Source organism: Lissotriton helveticus, chromosome 6 (genome assembly GCF_964261635.1).
Source record: "Lissotriton helveticus chromosome 6, aLisHel1.1, whole genome shotgun sequence".
NCBI lineage: Eukaryota > Metazoa > Chordata > Amphibia > Caudata > Salamandridae > Lissotriton > Lissotriton helveticus.
In genome coordinates this window covers 1,784,258,313-1,784,266,222 of record NC_136067.1, presented here as the reverse complement: position 1 = coordinate 1,784,266,222, position 7,910 = coordinate 1,784,258,313, and the positions used below count along the sequence as shown (strand labels likewise).

The 7,910-nt window shown below is 43.0% G+C and overlaps 1 pseudogene; it reads right to left on the bottom strand.

The window, feature by feature from the left end:
• Positions 1-4,520: 4,520 nt before the first annotated feature.
• Positions 4,521-7,233, bottom strand: LOC144762875 (uncharacterized; annotated as a pseudogene).
• Positions 7,234-7,910: the final 677 nt, after the last annotated feature.

Sequence of the window (7,910 nt, the reverse complement as noted above, 5' to 3'; positions counted from 1 at the left end):
TGTCTTGTTTTTACCCAGGGCTGTTTCTAGCGCATTTATTTTGTCATCATCGAAGGATCCTACCAGTGGCCACTGACTTTCTCGATCCTTTTTCGTATATTTATGCCACAGTTTGTTATAGGCTATAGCGATCAATCCATGCTTCATGAACATGTCCTTATTAGGGGTGCCCTCCAGTGGAGCCGGATGGTTCACCTCTAATAAGCGGTCCGGGCTAAACAGGCTACCAATCAGTGGGGAGAAGACAGACATGACGGAGCACAACGGGGACAAAAAGTCAGCACTGCCTATCTTATCACTGCGTGCAAAGACTAGACAGAATATTCCTATTCTACGTTGTTTGCAGGCAGTGAATACCTCATGAACAAATATCAAATAGTCAACGTTCGGTCAAAACAATTCAGTGGGGAGAATAAGTAGGCCCGCAAAGGTCTGCGTTACCTACCCTTTCACTATCTGTAAAAAGGGGGGAGGGGGCTCTTTCCTGTTTGCAGACAGAGAATCTCCAGAAAACAGTCTGCGAACAATAGTTCAGTTTCAAATAATTAATCAGTGGGGGAGAAAGATAGGTGCAACGGTTGTATTACCTATCCTCCACTGTTTGCAAAGAGAGAGCCTGTTGTTTCTCCGTTTGCGGACAGTGGATCTCCAAATAAATTAACAAAGAGTAATACTAGTATTTTCTAAACAATTCAAATAATTATTTCGCAATTCGTCGTGTTTACACGACCTTACCCGGACCGCATGGACAGTTTCCTGTCTTCCGAATCCAGCGCCCGATCGTCCTCTTTTCTTCGTAATCCTCGCGGCACTCCTGATGGTTCCCAGTCAGGACCGTAGATCACTCGAGAGAGGTCTGTTCGGAACCAGTGAAGTTCGGATGATCGGCTGTCAGACGAGGGTCTATCGGACAGGTGCACTCCCCGATCGTTGCAGTCGTTCACTCTGTCGTCAGGACCTCTCCCACTGGATCCACGAGTCACTGATGGGCCCCACGTTTGGGACGCCAATTGTTAAAAAAGGTCAGGCTACCAACCAGAATAAGAGATCCTGAAGTATTGCCCGGCGGTGTCGCCTCTTAAACCCACAAGATATTAACCAATGAAGAGGCAGGCGCTGGAGACTGGAAGGCAGGAAACAAAGGTTTTATTCTCTCCGGAGGAGAACACATCAGTTCGGACAGCAAGTATCGTCACGAGGTGCTCTAACCGCATCTCAGGGGCCTGGCCTCTTATACACAGTTAAATGAATTTTATTGCAGGTAACACAGTCTTGTAATGCTTTGAAGTATGAAAGGACATCCTCTGAATCTCCCCTACAGGCCCGTTCCCACACACATTTACAGTTGAAGTCCCCACCCCGGTCACAACAGGTGATGATTATCGCGCAGCTGGACATTCCGCCGATTCACGGAATGTGGGGGTTTGATCGGATCTCTTAGGGTGGGGGCTTTGATCAACTCGGGGGTCCTTTGATGAGGGAAGCTTTCTACTGTACGGGGAGGGGCAATAAACAGTATCGGCAGAGCTAGGTGTCGGCCTGGAAAAGAGGAAGACAAACGGGCACACAGGAAAGGGGTTTGTATCAAAGGGCCTGGGACCATGAAAGGAATGAAGGGAGGTGTCGCGCTGGGAACAGGATGGGGTTCTGAGGCAGAGTCGCGCTGAAGAGGGGTTTATGACTCAGGGCATGTGAGAGCGGGGGGGTTGTCAGCGTGCGGGGGAATGCTTGCGAGGTTGAGAGAGAGAGAGAGAGAGAGAGAGAGACGCGCTGGCTATCAGCGAGGGGCAAGGAGGCCATGGTGCTCAAAATGGCTGCCGCTTACGTGCACGAATGGGTTCAAGGAGAGCAAGATGGCGCCGATAATGTTGACGTTTGCAGCTTAACTTTTAACAAGTGTGTCACAGAGATGAATAGTTGTGATATTGATGAGGAGGTGCTGTTGTGTGATGCAATTTAAATCACACATCACTGTCACTGATTATGAGATGTAAACATATGTCTATTTGTGCAGAGTGTGCCTGTGCAGTGTCTGTGATCTGGCCAAAGAGGGCATCATATAGTTGCATTTTGGTTATACATTCAACACAATTCAGAACAGGGGCCCACAAAATACGCGAGGTACAGGGACCCCAACCCCTTTGGCAGGTCCATGGCGGGATATCAATTTTCTGAGGAGTCTATGGAAACAAGTAAGGGTATAACTTACTGGTGGTTTTATTAGTGACGTGTGGGTTTTGGATGTGATCAAGGAGGTACAGCAGGGGCAGAAAATGTATGATCGGTTTCATGTCGGCACAGGAAGAGTGGAGGTGAATACGTGTGAGTTTCGGCTTATATCCCTTCTTTCAAGCAGCTCATATATGGGGGTTGGACCACCACATTCAACACGGTGGCAAGGCACCTCACAGTAGCGGTTGATCCGACTGCCAAACTCGTAATCAGGTCCACAGTTATTTAAATCAGATGCCATTTACTTGTCCACATAAATCAATATTTTGGAAACTAGTTTGGGAACAAATTAATGTGATTTTTATGTCACACCCCATATGAATTTTCTAACATGTTCCTGGATAGTTTTTTGCAGACATATTACTGCAGGACCAACATCGACCCACTCTAGACTCCGGTGTTTGACATGAGGGGATTGATGGTTTTTTTTTTTTACTGGGTCCAAATTCCACCTAACCTGACGCTTCCCCTGATGGAGACGTTCATACCCATGCTTATAAACTAATATATATTTTACTTGCTGTAGTGTGTTGTCAGATTACTTCTAATTGGAAAAATGCTGCAAACATTATCTTTAAAGCTTGGTGGATGTGGTCTGCTTTAATCATAGGTGAAACAGAGCATATGTTAAACTTTTTGCATTAACTGTTCTAAGGGGAAACATGTGGTTACCTCTAACAACATCCCTTAACAAATCCAGTCTCATAAGCAAAACTACATATATAACTCCTCAAAAAGTAACTAAATCTCAATGATTATTTTTAAGATTCTTACAATTGTTTTCACTTGTTCATTGTTCACACCATCATTATATCAGTTAGTAGTTCTTACAATATATTTTAGATTTAGTATATATTTGATATAGTTGATTATTTACTGCTTTCAAAATGTTCTGATTTAAGGTATGTTTAAATATCTTGCTATATACTTAATTCGTCCTCCTCATTTCTTCTTTTTCTCTATTTACCCTTTCCTATGGTTTAATTAATTGCTATCTATTTAGGTATATTGCTTTTACCCTTATAATTGCTACTACTCTCTAATCCTATGTAATATTATGTTGTTGCTATGTATATAATTCCATAATATTTCAATAAAGCTCTTTTAAACCTGAAAAAAACCTACCCACCAAAGAGCCAATTTCTGCAATACAATTACTGGCAAAGTGTCCATCAACCAGCTCCCTTGAAAACCCTAGAATTCCAATTTGTAAGTCTCTGGTTGGCCTCTACACTAAGGGAGCAAGCACAGAGGTATATCATTCTTGCCAAAATTGAAACAAGCTAATAGATTTTGCCAGTGCCTATTGGTGATGGTGTATGGTGTAGACAAAAATCATTTTTTGCCAATGCTATGTGGTATGGCCAAAGGAAAAATAATCTAATGTGATGCTTTCCTTTAGCAGTTTGCACCTTGTATATTCTCACGAGCATTACATAGAACCTGTGCATACTTACATTTTATTCTCACCTTTTCTCAGTTGCTAAAATTATTGTACATTTCATGTTATATAAAAAGTTTAACTCAGCTTGAAATATAGCAACATGGGCCTTAGTCACCCAAGTTGCCTGCATTTCTGAAGTTCCCTCTTCATGTACCAAATGACCAGTAATTCACAAATTATTTTCTAAGTCAATGTGTCTTATTGATTGCCTCAGTGTGGCTTACACCACCCAGACCTGGATATACTAAATTAAGTCGCAATTAGAACATCTGGCTAAACTATGCTTTAAGATTGTGTGGAAAACAGGCCTTAAAATATTGCCAGCCACAATGCACCACTTATTTTGTCCCAAGGGTCTGGCTCTGCCTGATATTCCCTCTATCAATACCCACTTTGCATCTGCAGCATCTGTTTAAAGGTGCTTTGAAGGGGGAAGAGCAGAAGCCACAATGCTATGACATCTAGTATTTTAACCTGTCTGTATTTCTCAGTTGGAGTCACCTAAATGAGAGTCTGGCAAACTGCAGTTACTTGCATTGCATTGTCCAGAAGGGTTACTGCTCAAGTTTTGTTCCGCTGAAGTATGTGAAGTTTCTGAGCCACATTTTTTCTTTGTTGATCCAGTCACTTTCTTTTTCTTAAAATGAGCTTTTGAGTCTGAACTTTTCTCTTCTTTCTTCCTACTGATTTCAACCTTGTGTGCTGGCTCTCTTTCACTGTTCTAACAGGTGAATTTGACCGGTCTGCAATACTCAGTCCAACCTCTCTTGTCTGTTCTTCTATTCTCCACAGAGTCTTGCAAAGAACAAAATGATACTAAATGCTGATCCGGGTTTTTACTTTTTCACGTTGCATCAAATTGTATCACCGCTTCATGAGCAGGGAGTTGTAAAATCTGCTGCAATAGAGCATTGTTGCTGGTAGTGTTTGGCCAGCAGAATTGGAAGATTTTGGTCAGACAGGTGTTGCTGAAGGTCTGTACTATGTTGGTGGTGGTCACTGTTGTCCTCCAAGTTTTTGCTACATACAGAAGGACCCATTTTACATTGGTGTTAAACATTAGAGCTCCAGATCCTCCTAGCTGAATGAAAGCAGCCCTTGCTTTGCCATTTCTTGCCTTGATGCCGGCGTCCAGACCGCCCTGCTTGTCTATCACACTGACCCAGTAGTTGAAGGCCTCAATCTCTTCCAGTGCATCGTCTACATGAGTGACTGTAGTTGCTCATCTTCGAGAGCTTGTTTTTTCCCCTGTAGATTCTGAGGCCAGGTTGTGCTGATCTGGCTGCCACTTTGTCAGCCTTCACTTGCATCTTCATATGGGTATGGGAGAGTAGAGCCATGTCGTCTGCAAAATCCAGGTAATTGATCTGCATCCAAGATGTCCACTGGATCCCATTTCTTTGCCTTGCTGTGGATGTCTTCATGAGTCAGTCTATGGCCAGCAGGAAAAAAGGTGAGAGCAAACAACCATGGCAGACACCTGTCTTCACTTTGAAGGCTTCCATTAGTTGTCATCCATGGACTATCTTGCAGGTCATTCACTCATATGAGTGCTTAATGATTCTTACAAGTTTATCTGGAACACCATAGTGGCAGAGGAGTTTCCAAAGGGTCTCCCTGTCCACGCTGTGAAATGCCTTCTTATAGTCGATGAAGTTGACATAGAGAGGGGAGTTCTATTCCATCGACTGCTCAATGATGATGTAAAGTGTTGCTATCTGGTCAATGCAGGATCTATATTTACGTTTGCCAGCTTGATAGTCTCATAACTGAGTTGAGACTTGGTCCTTCATTCTGTTCAGGGTGACTCTGTTTAACACTGTGCCTGGGGGGTGATAGAAAAGTTATCCCTCTGTAGTTTGCGCAGTTACTAAGGTCAACTTTCTTTGGGATCTCTATTAGATACCCCTCCTTCCAGTCTGATGTCACATTTTCTTCTTCTGGTATCCTGCCAAAAAGGAGTAGAGAATGTCTGATGTTTCAATGTCTGCCTTCAGTGCCTCTGAAAAGATGCTGTCAGGTCCTGCTGCCTTCTTATTTCTCAGATGTTTGATGACTTTCCGTATTTCTTCATTGGTTGGTCTGCTGCAGTCGATTGGCAAGTCCTTGTCGGATGGCTATATGTCCGGTGGAGACTGCAGAACAGGCTGTTTCAGCAATTCTTCAAAGTGCTCCTCCAATCTTTGTTGTTGGCCTTCGCTACCCATAATTATCTTCCCAACTATGTCTTCAACAGGTCCTTCTGGCTTGCTATATCTGCCATAAAGTTTCCTTGTTATATCATAGAGGTCTTTCAAGTTTCTATAGCTTACTGCTTCCTGACCTTCTGTGGCAAGACCATCAATGAATCTTTCCTTGTTTGGTCTTAAGCTTCTCTTTCCTTCTCTGTTGGTTTTGGTGTATTTGCCTTGCACTTTCACTTTTTTGGCTTTTGCTCGATTGGTGTTGACTGCAGCTTTCTTTTTCTTTCTCTCTTGGATTTTGCAGATTCTTGGTGGAGATCCATTCTTTATTCTGGTGTTTCTTGGGACCCAGTACCTCCTGGCAGGTTGATGTCATTGTTTCTTTGATCGTCTCCTACTGGCTTTATACTTGGTCTCTGTCATCCTCTAGTTCTTGCAGTACTTGAAACTTGCGACTGAGGGCGACTGAGTGTTCACTCCATTTCTGTGCATCTTTGAGGAGGGTGGTGTTATATCGTAGGCATTGGTTTGTCAGTTCTATCTATGCTTTCATCAGCTTTAGCTTCACCACGATAAGGTGATGGTTTCTGATGCCATATCCACTCCTCTCATCACTCTCCTTTCCTGCAGGGACCTTAAATACTTCTTGGCAATACAGACATGATTGATCTTATTCTCTATTGAATGGTCTGGTGACAGCCATGTTGCCCTGTGTATCATCTTGTGTTGGAATACACTACCACCTATCACCATACTGTTCAGGGCACAGAGATCTGTGAGCCTTTGACCATTCTAATTAATGTCACCAAGGCCATGGTTGCCCATGACTTCTTTGTACCCAGTGTTCTTGCTTCCAATCTTGTCATTGAGGCCCCACATCAGAATGGTGATGTCTCTCTCAAGGCATTTCTCCAGGATAGATGGGAGTCTGTTGTAAAACTGTTTTTTTCTTCATCTTTGCTGCCATTTGTAGGGGCATAGCATAGGACAACATTCATGTTAATCCTATTTTTCTTTGTGGAAGGTTGCTGTGATGGTGCTGGAACCTTGGGCATCCCATCCAATAGAGATCTGTTGGCTGCTGCATTAGCATTAGTGCTACTCCCTGATTATGTGAGGCGTTCTCTTCCTCGTGTTCAGAATACAACAGTATTCCACCTGGTGCCGTCTTTTCTGTCTGGACTTTGTCCATCTGATCTCGCTGATGCCAAGCAGAGCAATATTGTAGTTTTTCATTTTCATTGCCACTTGGGCTGTCTTGCTTGTCTCGTACATGGTCCCCACATTTCATGTCCCAATGGTGATGGCCTTGGTCGAAAGCAGGTGTATCGGCTTTGTGTCTTCCAGGGATCTCTGCCTTTCACCACAAGGCATCATAGCTCTCCATTAAGGAAATGCCTGTCTCCCCAAGGCCAAGATGTCTTTTTGTTGACGTTTCTGTAGCTAAGATATTTTTACATGGTGGGGTAGCTAGCCCCTTGCATAAACATCCTCCTTTCACAGCTGGGCTTGAGACCGGCCACGGCATAGTTATATGAATACATATATATGAATAATTCATGTGTTTAAGTAAATGTGGCTTGTTACATATGTGCAAACAATACTAAAAGCAGCAATGATCTATAAACGAAAAATGTGCATGCAAATAAATTCCATATGAATTAATATATGGAATGTACTGGGTGTACATGAGCACAGATTGTGTCATCATGTTGCCCTCGTGTTTGTTTTATGTCTAATTGGTAATTGTAAGACAATATTAGGTGCTACGAAAATTATTAACTGTGAAACACTGGAATGATTTCTTCTCCCTGCAAGATTGCAGAGGCAGTATGAACCCAACAATTCCCTGTGATCATCTGATGGAGACTGCGCTTGGTAATCTAGGTTATTCGGATGACCCCATGGGAAGGGGGTTAGGTAAACACAATAATCAAATAAAACAAACTAAAACAAAAAATCAAACTAAACATGGACAGGTTTGTGTTCATACCTGTGGAGGGAAAAACAAACGCCAAGGACATCAGTCTGGTCATGAATCACAATGCTCG